Source organism: Elgaria multicarinata, chromosome 5, assembly GCF_023053635.1.
Source record: "Elgaria multicarinata webbii isolate HBS135686 ecotype San Diego chromosome 5, rElgMul1.1.pri, whole genome shotgun sequence".
In the NCBI taxonomy this organism is placed as follows: Eukaryota; Metazoa; Chordata; class Lepidosauria; order Squamata; family Anguidae; genus Elgaria; species Elgaria multicarinata.
In genome coordinates, this window is record NC_086175.1 from 130,719,780 (window position 1) to 130,739,642 (window position 19,863).

At 49.0% G+C, this 19,863-nt stretch overlaps 1 protein-coding gene across 1 annotated transcript in view; it reads left to right on the forward strand.

Moving 5' to 3' along the window:
• The first annotated feature begins 3,373 nt into the window (after window positions 1-3,373).
• The window catches only part of GAB2 (GRB2 associated binding protein 2), a 181,744-nt gene continuing 165,254 nt past the window's right edge, over window positions 3,374-19,863 (forward strand). The window contains exon 1 of the mRNA XM_063127243.1: window positions 3,374-3,436. The gene's annotated coding sequence lies outside the window, so the exon portion shown is untranslated. The remainder of the gene's footprint in view (window positions 3,437-19,863) is intronic.

Consider the following 19,863-nt stretch of genomic DNA (forward strand, 5'->3'; position numbering starts at 1 on the left):
ATCCGCCCCGCACACTCAGGTCCTCTGGGAAGAATTTACTCCAGCCAACAAAAACAAGGCTGACAACTATTACCCAGAGGACCTTCTCTTCTGCCGCTCCCAGTTTGTGGAATGGCTTGCCGGGAGAGATTCGTCAACGTAACAGTCTTCCGGAATTTAAGAAAGCCACAAAGACTGATCTCTTCCGGCTGGCCTACCCAGTTGAATTTTAAGATGCCTTTTTAATAATGTACTGCTTTTAATAATGTATTAGTTTAAAATGTTTTAATTAGTTATATGTATTTTATGGTGTTTGCATTTGTGTTGTACCCCGCCTCGATCCAGAGGGAGAGGCGGGTAACAAATAAAAATAAATATGTTGTTGTTGTTCTTGTTGTTCTTGTTGTTATTACCCAGGAAGTATAATTAAACCTGCAATCCTGTCCATGTTTACTTGGGGTGGAATAAATCCCATTGAACTCTGTGGGACTTACTTATCAGTAAAGATGCATTGGAGCGGGCTGTGTGATTCTGAAATAATGCAGGAAAGAGCCTTATATGCCAGGCACCGCGCGTTACAACTTTGGGTGAAGTTATTTTAAGAACTGCTTATCAGGGTCTTGTTTGTTCGAATGCTGCTGCTGCTGTTTTCGAACTCTACGTTTCATTATATTTTGTAGCATGGTTTTATCTGGTCTGGATCGGAGCGGGGGCAAGATACGTTTTGCCCACCCCTCGAAATGTGGTGCTTGGGTTTGATCACCATTTATTTATTTCCTGCTGTTCCTCACAAGGAGTCCAGCATGGCTGCCATGATTATCATCATCACCACCATTCATGGCATAGTCATAGAATCATAGAATAGCAGAGTTGGAAGGGGTCTACAAGGCCATCTAGTCCAACCCCCTGCTCAATGCAGGAATCCACCCTAAAGCATCCCTGACAGATGGTTGTCCAGCTGCCTCTTCAAGGCGTCTAGTGTGGGAGAGACCACTACCTCCCTAGCTAACTGGTTCCATTGCGTACTGCTCTAACAGTCAGGAAGTTTTTCCTGATGAGTGCTATCATGTCTCCCCTCCATCTTCTCTTCTCCAGGCCAAACATGCCCAGTTCTTTCAGTCTCTCTTCATAGGGCTTTGTTTCCAGACCCCTGATCATCCTGGTTGCCCTCCTCTGAACACGTTCCAGCTTGTCTGCGTCCTTCTTGAATTGTGGAGCCCAGAACTGGACGCAATACTCTAGATGAGGCCTAACCAGGGCCGAATAGAGAGGAACCAGTACCTCACGTGATTTGGAAGCTATACTTCTATTAATGCAGCCCAAAATAGCATTTGCCTTTCTTGCAGCCATATCGCACTGTTGGCTCATATTCAGCTTGCAATCTACAACAATTCCAAGATCCTTCTCGTTTGTAGTATTGCTGAGCCAAGTATCCCCCATCTTGTAACTGTGCCTTTGGTTTCTATTTACTAGATGTAGAACTTGGCATTTATCCCTATTAAATTTCATCCTGTTGTTTTCAGCCCAGCACTTCAGCCTATCAAGATCACTTTGAAGTTTGTTTCTGTCTTCCAAGGTATTAGCTATCCCACCCAATTTTGTGTCATCTGCAAATTTGATAAGTGTTCCCTGCACCTCCTCGTCCAAATCATTAATAAAAATGTTGAAGAGCACTGGGCCCAGGACTGAGCCCTGCGGTACCCCACTCGTTGCCTCTCCCCAGTTTGAGAAGGTTCCATTGATAAGTACTCTTTGAGTCCGATTCTGTAGCCAACTGTGAATCCACCTAATAGTTGTTCCATCTAGCCCACTTTTAGTTAGTTTGTTAATCAGAATATCATGGGGCACTTTGTCAAAAGCTTTGCTGAAGTCAAGATATATGACATCCACAGCATATGGACTGTGCTGCAGGGTGCACAGGGATGCCGGACCTGCACATTTTCATTCACAGGGATGCCACACCCAGGCAGGCCACGCCTAGGTGCTACCCCAGGCCTGCCTTTGTTCCTTCTGAGCATAGCTGGGGGTTGGCAAGGGTGTGTGTGTGAATGAATTTCCTCAGTGACAATAGTGAGTGTAATGCAAAGCATTGGGGGGGGGGCACTTGGTCCTGGATGGGCAAGTAAGGGTGCAATCCAATGGGGAGGGGAACTTCGTGCATTTCCCAGCATGCCCCAGGCAGCTATGCTGGGATTGTAGGGCTTTTCCTTTCTAAAGATGAATAGGATCGCATACTGGGAATTGCAGGACTTTCCGCCCCTCTGAACATGCATAGGATCGCATGCTGGGAATTGCAGGACTTTCTGCCCCTCTGAACATGCATAGGATCGCATGCTGGGCATTTCGGGACTTTCTCCTCCCTTAACGTGCATAGAATTGCAGCCTTAGGCAGGATCTACACTACTGCTTTAAAGTGCTTTATAACAGCTTTGACAACTGTTGGGGCCCAGGACACACTCCATATACAGTTGTCAAAACCGTTATAAAGCATTTTAAAGCACTTTAAAGCAGTAGTGTAGATCCGGCCTTAGACCTTTTAGCTTTATAAAACACCTGCTCCTGGTAGAGCTGAAACCTCCCTGGGGGCGGGCGGGGGGGAGGATGTGGCTATGGGACTGCCATGAACCCCTGCCCTTCAAAATTGACCACGACATCACAGGGGTGGGGTGTCATTTTATTTAAAATATAAAAGCATAACGATTTAGAATAGGAGAATGGGGTGTATAGAAACCCCAGTAGTTATCACAACGATCAGAATCAAAGTTCCCAAGAAATGTCTTTCCCATTCCAAAGAAGCCAGGCTGCGCTTTTGCAAATCAGCGAGGTAGGCGTGGTGTGTTTGGAGGCGTTGGGCGGCGGCGGCGGCGCGCAGTGGGGGGGGGGGTCCCTTTAAAAGGAGAGAGGGAGAGAGTTTCCTGCTTCCATCCAGACCAGCTAAAGAGGCTGGAAAGTGCGTGCATGAAAGAGAGAGAAAGGAAGGCAGGCAGGAAGAAAGAAAGAGCGCTTGCTAAGATCTCGCTCCCTCTCCGAGGGAGGGGAGAGAATCTCTCCCCAATAAAGGCAGGAAGACAACAGCGAGTCGGTTGTGTAGCCAGACAGAAAAGCCACTGTGGTCGGTGGATGGAGGAGGAGGCGGCAGCAGCAGCAGCCGCCGGGGACGGATGGCTCGGAGGGGGAGGCGGCGGCGAGGGAGAAGGCGGAGGATTCGCGGCTGAATGGCAATTGTGAAATTGACCAGCCGGAGGAGAGCGGCGACCTGCCCACTTCTTTGCGCCCACGGACCGACCCCGCCGCCGCCGCCCGCTGGTTGTGATCGGATGCTGCTCCGGTTCCGACGGAGGGAGGGCATCGATCCGGGACCCCGACGACGCCTCGCTCCGCCACGATGAGCGGCGGGGAAGTGGTCTGCTCGGGCTGGCTGCGCAAATCGCCGCCGGAGAAGAAGTTGAGGCGATACGTAAGTGAGGGGCAGGGAGGGGAATTCCGCCGTCCCCCCTTCTTTTTCTGGAAGACGAGAGACGCCTTTCTCCTTCCTTGAGCCGGGCAGGACCGTGGGCGCGCACGGAGGCTGCAAAGTCTCCATGGATGCATGGATCCGGGCCCCCCTCCAATACGCTTCCTCCCCTTCTCTTCCCATAGCTCGTGTCCTTAGTTGAAGGTTACCCAGCGGTGATAATGATTGACCAGGGTGAGGCGCGGGGAAAGAGCCTGGCTGGGCTTGCTTGGCCGCTGTTTCTAGTACAAAAGGTCCGAGATCGATTTGTCTCCGTGTGTGTCCTCTGTCTCTCTCCCTCCCTGGCTCCCTCCGTCCCTGCTATAATTAGCCCCGTCCCCAAACACAGAGCGAGCTTGGTTTGGGTACAGCTGGGGTAGCCCCCTCTCTCCCCCCCCATAGGCCTGGGGGGCTGCACGGATTAGCCCGCTGGGTCGACCTGATATAAACGTGATTGGGGGGGGGGAAGGAAAGCAGGTGTTGGAAGGTTAAGGTTGCTTCTTCCCCCTAAGGGATGGGCTGAGTTCGGACGACACGCTAATCAACGGTTGTTTCCTAGTCTGTTCCTATTCCCTCCACTTTGATTAGCGTGTCGTCTGAACTCAGCCATGGAGTGGCTGCGGCTGTGCGCCTTTGCAGGATCACACCCTTAACGGATCTGTCCTCGCGCTCTCTTTCACTCCCGGGTTGTTAATCTGGGGTTGTTGTTGTTTTTTAAAGAGGGCGAGGGGCTATAAACTAAGGCTGTTGTGCGTAATGATTTTCTGCCCAGGTTTGTGGATCGCGGTTCCCTCGATCCATAGGTCTGAATTCTAATCCGGGTTCAACGGGGCGCGAATTCGGAGCGAGGGCCGGGTTGGGCAGGTGCATGTGGAATAACAAAAGCGAAACCGGGGCCGGTGGAGCGGCTTTGAAAAGCAAAAGAAACTCGCGCGCGCTGAAGCGCCGGGCCGAAGCATGGTTGCTTTGGGTGAAAGAGGGGGGGGGGTTCCATTCTCTCCGGGGTGGGCACGCCGGCGCGACTCCGGAGTCGGAGCTGGAGGCCAGGGTGGAGCTGCCGATCCAAGCGGCGTCGGGGCAGTGCGGGACGCAGCCAGCGCCGCAGCCACCCGCGTCCTGGGCGGAGAAAGGTTTTGCCGTCTTCCCGGCTCGCCCGGGGCGGCGAGGAGCGCCGGCTGCGCTACAGGTGCTGGCTGGGCGTGGCCCCGCAGCGCTGGCGTGTTTTGTTGTTTGGGTTCGGGAGCCTCCGCCTGCCACGGGGCTCCTCCTCCTCCTAAAGCCCCCCTAGTGGCGCGGGCGAGACCTGCGCGCCGAGCAGCAGCTCTCCGGCTCCGCCTCTGGGGCAGGCAAAGCCGCCGCCGGTTCTTTCGGCTGCCCGGCCTGGGGCCCCTTTCACACGTGACGCGCGGGCCCGGCGGCCGCTTATAAGGGAGAGGGCGGTGCCTCGCCCCCCCACCCCCCAAATAAAACCACGATATGGATGGACGCGCCATGGCTTTTGTAAAATGGTTTTTTTAAAAAAGGCGGATTTTTTTTGCATAACGTTTGCCTATGCCAATTTCTGTGCACAGATGCGAATTTAGAAATGACTATATTAAATAGAAATGCAATAATCTCGCTGTAGTGAGGGAGCGACTGTGATCCATGTCCCTGCCATTTCTTTCTGCTGTCCAGGTGCTAACTGGATGGACAATTTCCAAGTCCCTCCTGCATTATTATTATTATTATTATTATTATTATTATTATTATTATTATTTGTTTTATTTTAATCTTTATCTGGTCTCCGACTGAGCACAGGCCTTCAATTAGAGGACAGCCATCTGTCCAATAGGACACTTGCCCATCCTAAACCTAGATCTGCAATTGAATGAGTCAATCCTGGCTCTGGGTTCGTGCAAATAACTGTAGTAATATGTTTGTTTACAGCATGATGCAGGGTGTTTTTTTAAGGTGACACCCTGAAAGTTTGTGAAAGGGTTCCCCAAACTTGCAGACTGCTCACTACCTCGTGCATGTGTGAATGAGTCATTGGGGATAGAGCTTGTGTATTGCCTCGAGTGACCTCAAACTGAGACCATTCACACATTTTGGATGTTGGGCCTGTGAGAGATGGAAGCATGATTCCTGTTGTATGTGGAAAAAAAACCCTCTTATTTTGCGTCGCTGCCCTTTCACCTAGAATAACTTTCCTCAACCTAATGCCCTCCAGATACTTTGAGCAGCAAGTCCTATCACTTCTCACCAGCATAATGGCCAGTTTTGAAAATTTGGAAGGGATCTTCAGTATCCAACAGCTGGTTGCCATGCAAAATTCAACAGGTGAAGTTTGCTCTGTACGGAAGCTGTACGCTTCGGAGGTGTCCGTGATAAAGGTATATAGAATTATGCGTGGTGTGGAGAAAGCAGACAGGGAGAGCTTCCCTTTCCTTTCTCATAATACTAGAATCCATCCCGTGAAGTTGAATACTGGGAGGTTCGGGACAGATTAAAGGAAGTCCTGTCCACACAGCGCATAGTTAAACTGTGAAACTCACTACCAGAAGATGTGGCGAAGGTCGCCAATTTGGATGGCTTTCAAAGGGGGTTGGATAAATTCCTGAAGGAGAAAGCGATCAATGGCTGCTAGTCCTGATGGCTATATGCTACCTCCAGTATAAGAGGAATTAGGCCTATGTACCGCCGGTGCTGGGGTACATGAGTGGGAAGGTCCTGTTGCATCCCTGTTACACGTTTGGGTTTCCCATGAGGCAAAGAACGCTGGTCTAAATTGGCCTTTGGTCTGATCCAGCACAGTTCTTATGGGCACTGATTGAATTGGCTTTTGCAGGAATTTGAGCAATAGTGGCTTCTAAAATCATTCTCTGCCTCCTCCTCCCAATTCTGAAGTACCATAGGAAATGTGGGGCTGGAGGCTAAGCTCCAGCTGCACGTATTGGAGTAGGATTGCACTGTTTTGCCTCCAGCCGTTGGCTGTTTGTGTGCTCCAGTGGGTGGCGGGCACTGGAGTTTTGTCAGGGGTGTTGGAGGTAGGGGTGTGCACGGACCCCCCGCTCTGCCCTGCGGGCCGATCCGAAAATTTCGGATCGGCCTGCGCCGCTCCGCCCATACTCCCCTCCTCTTCACCGCGGAGCTCCGGCTCCGAATCAGCTCCGCAGTGGAGGGAAGTGGCGCCAGGTAAGGCCGGGAGAGGAGGGTGGGAGGTTTACCGGGCCCTGCCGCCGTCGCCGCCTGTGCGGCGACGGCGGCAGAGCCCGGTAAGGGACCAAGGGGGAGGGGGGCCTTACCTGCCTCCGTCCGCAGTCCATCGGCGTCTTCAATTGAGCCCGCGGTTCAACCAGGAAGTCTGGGCCGCGACCCAGACTTCCTGGTTGAACCGCGGGCTCAATTGAAGACGCCGATGGTCCACAGACGGAGGCAGGTAAGGGAGAGGAGGGCGGGGGGGGGTGTTACCGGGCCCTGCCGCCGTCACTGCATGGGCGACAGCGGCAGGGCCCGGTAAACCCCACTTACCTTTCCAGCGGAGCTCCGGATCTAGGCGAAGGATCCGCCTTCACCTCGATCCTCTTCGCCACGCTCCGCCGGCCCCCCAATCCTCTTCGCCTCCGCCTTAAGGGCAGGCGAAGCCCCCCGCTCCGCTTCTAATTCGCTGGTCTGATTAGAAGCAGAGCACATCCCTAGTTGGAGGCGACTGTCTCATCAGAAATGGCTTTTAGACATTTTTGGGCATTGCTGTGCAAAGTTAAAAATTGAGCAGGGGCACGTCGCCACTCAGTCCTTGTTCTTGCCAGAAAGGGGCACTGCCCAGTTCGTTGAACAGGCTCGATCCACAGTGGCAACAGGCGCGGTGCAATCTGATACAAGTCTACCTCGACATAAGCTCTGCTTTCAACAGGACTCGCTCCTAGGCAAGTGTGCAAATGATTTGCAGCCTAAGCGAGGTGTTATGAATCAGCAGTCTGCAAATTCTGACTTGGGCCTGGCATGATTCCACCAATGATGGTGAAATTGCGCTCGTTCAGGTGATGGATGGAAGGGCTGCAGCTCTATTGCCATTAGCCAAGCTGTGTGGCTGGCTGAGACCTGTCTTCTGAATGCAGGAATCCAGCCCTGGCTCCCGTTTCTCAGGGACCCTGAAACAACCTTGGCTTAGTTAGGAACGCTTCTTTAGGGTCTAGTGAAAAGATTAGCGGTTTAGTTGGAGCATCTACAAGGCAGGAGTCTTCGACCTCTTTCTGCCATATTGGAGAAGCTCCTGGAGGCCATATTGTAAGGGTGAGCTGGGCCAGACCAAAAGGGACAGTGCAAAAATATCTGCATATTTTAGATTAAAGCTTCTATGGCCAGTAACTGAGCCCTAGGAAAGGCATTTGAAGCTGCAATCCTATGCATGTTTAGACAGAAAAAAAACCGTCCTACAACTCCCAGCAGACATTTTTTCTGTCTAAACATGCATAGGATTGCAGGCTTAATCTTTTAGAATTGGGCGGTGGGGGGGAAAAAACTAGGCAGTCAGAGGAAAGGGCAAGAGGGAATGGGGCCTAGCCATTTGAAGAACCCCAAAGGGACCAGACAAGGCCAAAAGGTTTGCGGCTTTTTAGTTTAGGAATGAGACGACTAAGAAACAAGTTTATAGCATTATGCGCAGGGGTGGGAAAAGCAGACAGAGCGACTTTAACCTCTTTTTTTCTCCAGTATCCCAGGCAGTAAGCCTGTGTGCACCAGTTGCTGGGGAACATGGGTAGGAGGGTGCTGTTGGACCATGTCCTGCTTGTTCATCCCTGGCCGATGGCTGGTTGGCCCCTGTGTGAACAGAGTGCTGGACTAGATGGACCCTTGGTCTGATCCAGCAGGGCACTTCTGATGTTATGATGGGGAGAACCGAATGGATTCTGCTGCACAGTGTTCAGTAATACAGTTGCCAGGTTGGATGCATCCCACGCATTGCTAAGCTGAGCCCAGATTCTGGCCGTCATAATTTGTGGGACCAAACAAAGCCAACAGCGAGGGGCTTATGGGGGTAGTTGATGAGGGTTTTAATTCTTTAAATGCGGAGTAGGGGGACAAGTGACTAATGCATCCTGGTCATTAAAGCTATCTAACCATTTTGGTCTTCAGAGCCAGATGTGACAGTCGAAATAGGACCATGCGTTATTTCTGCGGAACAAATTGCCTTTTATTTATTATTATGGCTCAACCACTTAAAAGGAACTGGGTTGTGGGGGAGAAGAACCCATCCTTGATAGGAGCATAACGTAGCAAGTGTTCTGAAATGGCAGGGCACTGCTGCGGGGGGCGAGAGGTTAACTTACCTTGAGCTCTGGACTGATTGATTTTTTTATATATATAAAAACTCAGTTGGATCATAGGTCCATGTGGTCAGCATCAGTGGAGGCTACTGGCTCCAATGTAGGGCAGTAAATCCGCTCCGGGTTTTAGTCAGAACCTGTCAGAACTCTAAAGGAGCTACCCAAGAGTTCTCACTGAAACCCAGAGCGGATTCACTGTCCCACTCACATCTGAGCCACCAGCCTCCACTGACATGCCCCTACACAGACTCATGAAGTGGAGTTCCGATACCACCATCTGTGGACGGATGTTCTGTGCTCCTGCAGTTTCTTCACCTAACACCTGCATTCCTGCCCTTTTGCTCTAGCCTCGTGTGATGCAGAGTGATAAAGCAGCAGTTTCTGCAGCCGAAACTCTCCCCACAGCCTGAGTTCGATCCCAGCGGAAGCTGGTTCTCAGGCAGCCGGCTCGGGTTGACTCAGCCTTCCATCCTCCCAAGGTCGGTAAAATGAGTACCCAGTTAGCTGGGGGAAAGGTAATAACGGCCGGGGAAGGCAACGGCAAACCACCCCGCTATAAGGCCTGCCAAGAAAACATCAGCGAAAGCTGGCGTCCCTCCAAGAGTCAGTAACGACTCAGTGCTTGCACGAGAGGTTCCTATACTACAGAAGTGCTCCTATTATAAACAAGACCTTGGATAGCAACTTTAGAGTTCTGGCTGGTTCTGGCTGAAACCCAGAGGGCTGATAAAACTGAGCATGGAGGAGCTACATGCCCCATTCTCGCATAGGTAACCTATTTATGGCCTTTGTGTGCGTGTAATAGTTTTCTTCTTTCCTTCATCCAGTGGAAGCTGGTGACTCAAGTGTCGATGGGATGGTGAATCCACCCTGGGTTTCACTCAGAACCAATCAGAACTCTGAAGGAGCTATCCAAAGTGCAGAACATGGGGGGATGAGTCCGCTCCGGGTTTCAGTCAGAACCCAAAGGGTTGCCCCCCTGACATCAGAGCCACCAGCCTCCACAGGTCAGCGACATCTCCTCTGGCTGGCAGTAGCTTCACAGCCCCAGAGATCCTAAGCTTTGGACCAGGAACCTTGTGCATGCAAAACAGAGGTTCAAGAACTGTGGTGTGGTAGCCCCTGAGAAGTGTACTCAGACAAACAAGCAAACACTAAAACAGGGAAAGGAAACCTTTTGGGGCCCGTGGGCACATTTGGCAATTTGAGAAACTGTCCCGGGCACCATCACAAAATGTCTGCCATGGAAGTATGGGAGACAGGACAAGTCACTTGTCCTAAATACTGAGCACAAGTAGAAGTGGGGTCTGAGTCGCAATGCACTAAGCAATTCCTTTGATCCCACGGTTTTCAGCACCAACGGAATCCTATTTCGCAGCAATCCCAGATGCCAGTAAGAAAATGTCTTTATTTAAAAAAGAAACAAAAGAAAAGTGGGAGCGGTAGAGCACTTTGGCAGGTCCAGAGGGTGGCATTGGTGCCCACAGGTATCATGTTATCTACGCCTGTACTAAAGCAATATTCAGTTGTCTTAAAACAGGGGTGTCCAACCTCTGGCCCGTGGGCCAAATCTTACCCTCCAGACCATGCCCCTGCCCCAGGCTCCACCCCTTTTCCCCAACCACCAATCATGTGAGTTTACCAGTTTTTGTGCAGCCTTTCCCCATTGTAAAAGGTTGAAATGCCTCTCCTGAGGCTTAATTACAGGCAATAAGAGTAAACACTAAAATACAATGGTATTTTGGCTCCTCCCCCTTTGCTTTTGGCCCCACCCACCGCTGGTATTTTGGCAGCCACCGAGAGCTTCTCTGAAATTGAATTCAGCCCTCGGGCTGGAAGTGATTCAACACCCGGGTTTTGAAAGAAGGCAGAGACTGGTGGTGGTGTCACAACGGAAGTAGATGCCTGTGATGGTTACAGAGCCATGGTGAGATCCGATGGCTTGATAGAAATAGCCGTGCTAGCAAGAGATAGCATATGGGGTTCAGGGAAGCATTTCCTGTGACCTCCAGTGGTGATGTGAGCGCTGGATTCCTCATCATGGTAATCATAGAATTGTTGAGATGGAAGGACTGTCAAGTCCACATCAATCCCTAACAGATAGCTGTCCTGCTGCCTCTTGAAGGCCTCTAATGTGGGAGCGCCCACGAACTCCCTAAGTCATGGGTTCCATTGTCATACCGCTCTAACAGTCAGAAAGTTTTTCCTGATGTTCAGCCGCAATCTGGCTTCCTGTAACTTGAGGCCATTATTCTGTGTCCTGCACTCTGGGATGATTGAGAAGAGATCCTGGCCCTCCTCTGTGTGACAACCTTTCAAGTATTTGAAGAGTGCTATCATGTCTCCCCTCAATCTTCTCTTCTCCAGGCTAAACATGCCCAGGTCTTTCAGTCTCTCCTCATAGGGCCTTGTTTCCAGACCCCTGATCATCCTCATTGCCCTCCTCTGAACCCCCTCCAGCTTGTCTGCGTCCTTCTTGAAGTGCGGTGCCCAGAACTGGACACAATACTCAAGACGAGGCCTAACCAATGACAAATAGAGGGGAACCAGTACCTTGTGCCATTTGGAAGCTATACTTCTATTAATGTGTATGACCAAGACGATATTGCTATACGTTGCAATGTTATTGCAAGACAACGTAGAACCATAAGCCCATCACAAAACAATAACTGTTTGTGGCAAAATCTGGGGAGGAAAATTTAAGAAATGGTCCCCTTGACGGTTCACCAATCTCTTGGTTTTGTGCAGCTTTGGCAAAATGTGCGAGTGCTTGTTATTTGTCATGATTGCACTTTATCTTTCTCCTAGACTGTCTATATTTTGCTAACCACAGCACGAATGGCGCTAGAGGTGAAAGCATTTCATTTTCAATAGTCACTTCCAGCTGTGCTGGGTTTCCAGTAAGGGCCAATGCTTTCAATATTTCCTCTCTTGTTAAAAACACTTGTATTAATGCTGATTTGATCTTGCAATTATTTGTATTGGGAAGAAACTGCACGCTTGCGGAGGAAGTGTACGTGACGTCTATATGGGGAGTATTGGCTTTGCGTGTATACGTACTTAACCCTTTGTGTATCTGCCCGTTTTCCACCTTACAAATCCTGCTCCCGCAATCCCTCTGAGATACTTTCCCTCAGACTCTTCTGGTCTCTGAGCCCGCCTGAGGGGAAAAACAGTGAAACGCAGCTTTGGGAGAAGATTTTTCGGGGAGGATAGGGGGAGCAGGATTAAGTACCCACCTCCCTCCTGTTGGTTTTCCGTTACAAACACTCCTGGATTAAAGTTGTGTGTCAAACAGGCGACTTGGACGCCCTGTTCGTTTTGTCTGGTGGCGTTCCACACTGGTCCTCTTCCATTTTTGTACGCGATGCCATAAATGTTCCCAAGTTCTAGGGCAAAAGCCATGCAATTTCTCTGATTACAGTGACCTCCAGATGGGTTGAGAGGTGAGCCAGTCGCTGGAATTTATCCTAAGAAATCAGCCTGAAGAATTACATCCATTAGTGCGATGAGCAAGGATTACCGTGGCTAGTGTGTGGCAGTCAGTGGCTGAGTCTGGTTTAATTTCCAGGCTTGTGTGGGAGTGGGTGGCCATAAGTCGCTTCCACGCCTGTCTAGCCAAGCAAATTAATTACCTCTCTCTTTTTCGCACTTCACTCCAATGATTTTGCAGCAAGGAGTTTTCATCAGCCCTTCTGACCACTTCTTTTATCCTTTGATCTCTTTACTTTATCACTATATAGAAACACCTTTGTCCTGAAAGGTTGGCAGTCTGCAGCCATAGAGAATCCAGTTCCTTTCCTCTCCTTTCCATTTTTTATTTTTTAATTATTTTTTGGAGTGCTTTTGTCATTAGCATTAATTATTTAATGCCCATTGAATGCTTTGAAGATGCGAAAGTCTCCTAAAGTGCTATTGTTGCTCTGTGTGTGTGTGTGTGTGTGTGTGTGTGAGAGAGAGAGAGAGAGAGAGAGAGAGAGAGAGAGAGAGAGAGAGAGAGAGAGAGAAAAAACAGTTACTGGAAGCCATAAAGGTAGAAGCGGACGTACGTTTTTACAACCATCGTTCCAAATGTCAAAATAAATAGCGTGCCTTTTGGACTCGTTCTTGCAAGATTGTTGAGCCTTTTACAGAAGCTGAAACTATGACAGTGCTCCAGAAAAAAACGGCTTCATAAATGAAAGGATCTAGAAGGGCAGGTTGAAGGGAACTGGGAACCGTTTCGCTTAAAGCAATAGTGTTTTCAAATAAGGCTCTTCTAAAACCTGAGCATTGGGTCTGCTGGCTTTTGAAAGAAGTACATCAAAAGAACCTTTCTGGATCAGACCAAAGGCCCATTAAAGTCACCATGTTATTTTCCACAGTGACCAACCACGTGCTTCTGGGGGGGGGACCCCCCCTCCAGGAGGACATGTGTGTGGTTTATTTATGTTATTTCAATTTTATACCAATAGCTGAAGCTCTCCAGAGGCGGTTCACAAAAATTAAAACCACAGAGTACAACTTGAAGTATGAAATATGGAAAAATATAATACCACAATATAAAATATGGAAACAATATAAAACCACAATATGTAACCACAATGTAAAAATACAACCAGAACAAAACAACAGCAATGCAGAGATTTTACAGATTAAAAGACTAGGATCTTAAAAAGCTAAAATACTGGGGATATAAAAAAGGTGCCGGAAAGAGTACAATGTAGGTGTCAGGCGAACCTCCTTAGCAAGCTCATTCCATAGCTGGGGTGCCACAGCAGAGAAGGCCCTCCTCCCGGTAACCACCCACCTCACTTCCTTTGGCAGGGGCTTACAGAGAAGGACCCCTGAGGATGATACTTAATAATTATAGCTAAGAGTACACAAACAGAATAAGGCTGCAATCCTTTCTTAGCGTAAAATACATTTCTTTGGGGTGGGGGGCGAAAATGCTTCAAAATGTTACTGAATTCAAAGGGTTCTGATGTGTGTGTTTCTTTTTAATTTTTTTGCTAAGAATTAAATAAAAATAATTATTATTTATAATAATAATAGAGAGAACATTTGTTTGAAAGCTTTCAGTCCCCAAACAATTACCTGCGAACATTTGCAAAAATGCCACTCGTTTGAGTTTTATGTAAATACCTTGCTAAGGATCAATGGGTTTATGGGAAATGTTTTTTTCCCTTGTGGCTGCCATCCAAAGCGAGGGCACGGGTGTTATTTTTCAGGAAAGAGAGCATGCATGGTTGTGCTCCGTTGCTTGTTTTGAAATCTGAAGATTTTTATTTGTCAGGCGAGTGTCAAAACCCAGGAACACTGTTCTGAAAAAATTAAACCACATGGCCACGAACTGGCAGGTGTGAAGGAACCTGTGGGTCACGATACTGGAAAGTGAGAACAGTTCAAATCCTGAGGGTGAGAAGAAATGATTAAAACTTGTGGTGAGACAGAGGTACAATTCTGGGCTCAGCTGGGGTTGTATAGCTGTGAAGAGACTGAGCCATGAATCGCAAAGTCCCTGGTTCGAATCTGACCGCTGCCGTGGATTTGCTAGGGAAGTCATTGTCTCTCTCTCTCTCTCTCTCTCTCTGCTTCACCCTTGCAATATGGGGAGAAAATAATACTACAGCGAGATTCTGAGGAAGCTGTGGCGAAACAGGGATAAAATCCGGAATCCTGTAAAGTTTTCTCTCTCTCAGCCATTTCATTGCCAATTCATGAAACTATTACTCTTTTATGTATATACTGGATGTATAATGACATCCTTGTTATATAGCTTGTTGCATAGTTCAATCCTGTTATAATTTCTTCTTTCCTATTATATCAGTCCTTTTACCCTACTGTCTCATCTGTTGGTCAGAGTTTGTGCAGTTGTGTGCTGTTTAGCATTGCTCTTGGTGAGAAATTAATACTGACATAAGATCCCTGCTGAATCACACCAAAGGCCTGCAAGGCCCAGCATTCTGATCACACAGTGCCCAACCTGAATGCCTATGGGATGCCCACAAGCAGAACAAGAGTGCTACAGGAGGGACTGACTGACCTGTGTTCCCCTCCCACTAATTTCCCCCAGCACCTAGTATTCAGAAGCATAAGAACATAGGAAGCGCCCTGATGCTGGATCAGACCAAGGGTCCATCTAGTCCAGCACTCCGTTCACACAGTGGCCAACCAGCCATCGGCCAGGGATGAACAAGCAGGACATGGTGCAACAGCACCCTCCCACCCATGTTCCCCAGCAACTGGGGCACACAGGCTTACTGCCTCAAATGCTGGAGATAGCACACTACTATCAGGGTTAGTAGCCATTGATAGCCTTTGCCTCCAGGAATTTATCCAACCCCCTTTTAAAGCCATCCCAATTGGTGGCCATCACTATATCTTGTGGTAGTGAGTTCCATAATTTAACTATGCACACTGTGTGAAGAAGTCCTTCCTTTTATTTGTCCTGGATCACCCACCAATCAGTTTCATGGGATGACCCAGGGTTCTAGTATTCTCCATACCACATTCTCCATACCATGCATAATTTTGTCCACCTCTATCATGTCTCCCCTTAGCCTCCTCTTCTCCAAGCTAAACAATCCCAGTTGATGTAACCTTCCCTCATAGGGGATATGCTCCAGCCCCTTAATTATTTTAGTTGCCTTTTTCTGCACTTTGTCCAGCTCTATAATACCCTTTTTTAGGTGTGGTGACCGGAACTGTACACAGTATTCTAAGTGTGGTCGCACCATCGATTTGTATAAGGGCAGTATGATATTGGCCGTTTTAGTCTCAGTTCCTTTTCTTATAATGCCTAACATGGAGTTTGCCTTCTTTACAGCGGCCGCACACTGGGTGGACCTTTTCATCGAGCAGTCCACCACAATCCCAAGATCTCTTTCTTGTTCAGTCACCGCCAGCTCAGATCCCATTAGGTTATGCATGTCACCTTTGATCTTAGAGGTAGCATCGGGGCCAACATCAAGGGTAGGCACGGTTGGGAATCTACCGAGGGCCCACACCCCAGGAGGGACCGATTGACGCCTGTCCCTGCTCCTCCTCTTTTCCATTCCGACTGGCTTGATCACCTGCATCTTGCTCTGGCACAGGCAACAGTGGTGGTGTTGGTGAGGAGGAGGAAGAGGAGCAGGAGGAGGAAGAAATGCCGCTACCTACTTGTTCACTGGCTCTCTGCCTATCAGTTAGGCAAGTGGTAGTAATGACGAAGAGGAGGAGGAAAAAGAGCAGCTGGTAACAATGGCAGTGAGAAGGTAGATTCACTGAGGGATGGGCGCATGGAGGATGTCTTCTCCTGGGCCCTCAAAAACCTGGAGCCAGCCCTGGGTATCATAGAATCATACAATAGTAGAGTTGGAAGGGGCCTATAAGGCCATTGAATCCAACCCCGTGCACAATGCAGGAGTCCACCTTAAAGCATCCCTGACAGATGGCTGCCCAGCTGCCTCTTGAAGGCCCCTAGTGTGGGAGAGCCCACCGCCTCCCTTGGTCATGGGTTCCATTGTCGTACTGCTCTAACAGTCAGGAAGTTTTTCCTGATGTCCAGCCGGAATCTGGCTTCCTGTAACTTGAGCCCATTATTCTGTGTCCTGCACCCTGGGAGGATCGAGAAGAGATCCTGGCCCTCCTCTGTGGGACAACCTTTTACGTATTTGAAGAGTGCTATCATGTCTCCCCTCAATCTTCTCTTCTCCAGGCTAAACATGCCCTGTTCTTTCAGTCTCTCTTCATAGGGCTTTGTTTCCAGACCCCTGATCATCCTGGTTGCCCTCCTCTGAACACGCTCCAGCTTGTCTGCATCCTTTTTGAAGTGTGGTGCCCAGAACTGGATGCAATACGGAAGATGAGGCCTAACTAGGTAGCATATAGCCATTACGACTAGTCACCATCAATAGCTTTTACCCTACATGAATTTGTATAATTCCCCGTTAAAGCCGTCCAAGATGGTGGCCATCACAACTTCTTGTGGTAGTGAATCCCACAGCTTAGTGATGTACTGTCTGAGGAAGCTTCCTTTTGTCTGTCCTGAATCTCCCCTCGTTCAGGTTCATTGGATGACCCTGGGTTCTAGTACAAGAAAGGGAGAAAAACTCCCTATCTGCTTTATCCACACCATGCATATTTTAAGGACTTCTTTCACATCTACCCTGACTCGCCTTCTTTCTAAGCGAAACAGCCCCAAATGTTGTAACCTTTCCTCCTAGGGGAGGTGCTCCAGCCCCTTGATCCATATGGTTGCCATCTTCTGTACTTTTTCCATCTCTACAATTGCAGACCTTTCAGGAATGTTGTAAGGATTTAAGCTGGGTAAAGCATGTGAAATGCTTGGAGCATTTGAGGCGCTTGAGTGTTGTCACTGTGGTGGTGATGATGATAATGATGATGCTATCTCAGTAAGCGTTCATCTTGTTCAACAACCCATTTCCAACACTGGCGAAACAGATGGCTCAAACTTTAAAAACAAAAGTAAAAATTGCCCTCTGGATGGACCCAGGAGCTGAACCAAGAGATTTCTGTTCTGTTGGAGCTAGGCTGGGGGCAGAGTCTGTTAGCAAAGCTGTCTATTCACCTTACGTTGATTCAAAAGAAAAGCTAAGGTGGAAGAGAGTCTGGACTCGCCTCTTGATTCTGAAGGCAGTGAACTTACCTACACACTACAATCAACAACAGTGGTCCTCCTCTGAACGCCTCGTCCCGGTTTATCCCGGGATCATCCTGCCTGCTCCCGGGATATCCTGTGTGTCATTTACATGAACAGGGATGACCCTGGGACGATCCCGGGATAAACCTTAGGTCTAGCTAAGGCCCTAGAGAAGTTTGTAGGGTTTCAGCAAGGGGAAAGGCCTTCACAGTGGTGGCCCCTCCGATTGTGGAATGCCTTCTCCAGCGAAGCCCACCTAGCGCCAGCATTGCTATCTTTTCTGTGCAAGGTTAAGACTTTTCCCTGTTCCCAGGCGTTTGATGGCATATGGCGGGCTCTTTAATGCATCCATTAAATTGTTTATGGTTGTCACTGATGTTTTAATTGGGTTTATAGGGTGGTGGTATTTTAGCTGATAATTATTTTTAGCTGTTTTTGATGTGGTACGCTTCAATTCTGTTGTAAGTCGCCTTGGGTCTTTTGTGAGAAAGGCAATTAAGAAATCTAATAAAATAAGAATAACAGAGGGAACTGCCTTATACACACTCAGACTATTTGACCAGTATGTCCGCTCTGATTGGTCTATGGACTATTTTGCAACAGTACCCAGCAGATACTGTGCGAGAACATTCAACCCTGTCGAAGCGGAGATGATTTAACGCAGCTGCCCCCAACATCCTGATACCACATCCTTGATCCTTGACCTGTGAAACAATGAACTTCTTCATTTGGGTATCATCCTGTGCTCTTCCCATTGGCAATTCAAATCTGACACCATGTGCACCAGACATGCTTCAAGAGGAACTGGGGAGGGAAGGGAGTTGGGTATAATCAATTGTAGAATTTTTATTTTAAAAAATGATGTTTTTCCCTAACCTGCTTCCTGCAGTTCCGGGAGTTATTCATGAGCATAATGGTAAAAAGCTGCCAAAATGCTGCTCAAAAGATATTTCGAAAAAAGGAGGAAGATACACAAATGTCAGTCATGCCGAAAACAGTGTGTCCAAATTGAGTTCCTTCCCAGAAGAGATTTTTTTAAAGGTTGTTTTTGTGGAAGAAAATCCATGAGAGCTCACGTGGGAAAATGTGACACGATGGTTTTTAAGATCCATGTGAATTTTCCAAGAAAGAAAATGAGCAGAAACAGAAAGAGTGAGATTCTAAGGGCCTTGCTAGACCTACCTGATAAACCGGCCGGGAGTTGGGGCGACAGCGCGCTGCAACTAGCGCGTGCCGTCGCCCTTTTCCACACGTCAAGACGCGACGGGGCAAGGGGAAGCCCCGTCGCGTCCGCCATTTTTGTTTACAATTAAAGGGCCATGTGCACAGGAGCGCACCGCCGGGAAGGTAAGTGGTTTTTAAAATAAATATAGGGTCCCCGCTCCCCCTGCCCCTGATTCTCCCCCCACAATGCCTGATGGCCCCCCTGGCCGCTCGCTCGCTCGCCCGTCCTCCCCCCCTCCCCTATGCCCTGTCCCCCGTCCTTCTTCCCCCCTCCCCGATGCCCTGTCCCCTGTCCTTCCCCCCCTCCCCGATGCCCTGTCCCCCATCCTTCTTCCTCCATCCCCCGTCCGCAATGTCCCCCATCCTTCTTCCCCCATCCGCCATGTCTGTGCCCTGTCCCCCGTCCTTCTTCCCCCATCCCCCGTCCTCCATGTCTGTGCCCTGTCTCCCATCCTTCTTCCCCCATTCCCCGTCCGCCGTGTCCGTGCCCTGTCCCCCGTCCTTCTTCCCCCCTCTCCTGCCGGGTCCGGCCTTTCCCCCTGCCCCTATCCCCCCCCCCGTGATTCCACCCCCCGGCCCGATTGGCACAGTGCTCCTATGAGCGCTGTGCCCAGTCCGTGGCTTCTCCCGGATACTCGCGAGTAAGCGAGCAGCCAGGAAAAGCCACGGACCCTGCTATCCCGGGTCAAGGGAGGCGTTAACCCCGGAATCCCCTGTGCATCATCTGGATGCACAGGAGGGAGACCGGGCCTCACACCGCACTAAGGCCTCGTCTAGCAACGGCCTAAGACTCAGTTGGCAATAATAAAACCAGCAACTACCGAACCAGGGACGGTTTGAGGACTGTAGATATTTCTAGCCCTTGGGGTCAAGAAAGAGGAGAGGTTTACAAAGTATTCCTGACAATAATGAGACCTAGAAACTTGCTTTAACAAAAACAGTTTTGGAGCGATGTTGAACTTGAAAACAAAGTAAGTTTAAGAAAAGTGATACAAACAGTATATCAAATTTAGGTATAACTATACTTATTACAGTAAAATCATATTAGTAGAAAATACTTAAATCTTAAAGCAAATACATACATTTAAAATTTAAACAGAATAGTCCACATACTTCAAACAAAAATCCCCAAACGTGTTGGACTCGATAGCCTTGTTGGTCTTTTCCAACTCTGCTATTCTATGATTCATACAGGTCTTCATCAGTGGGAAAAGGATATGTGGATTTTTTTAAAA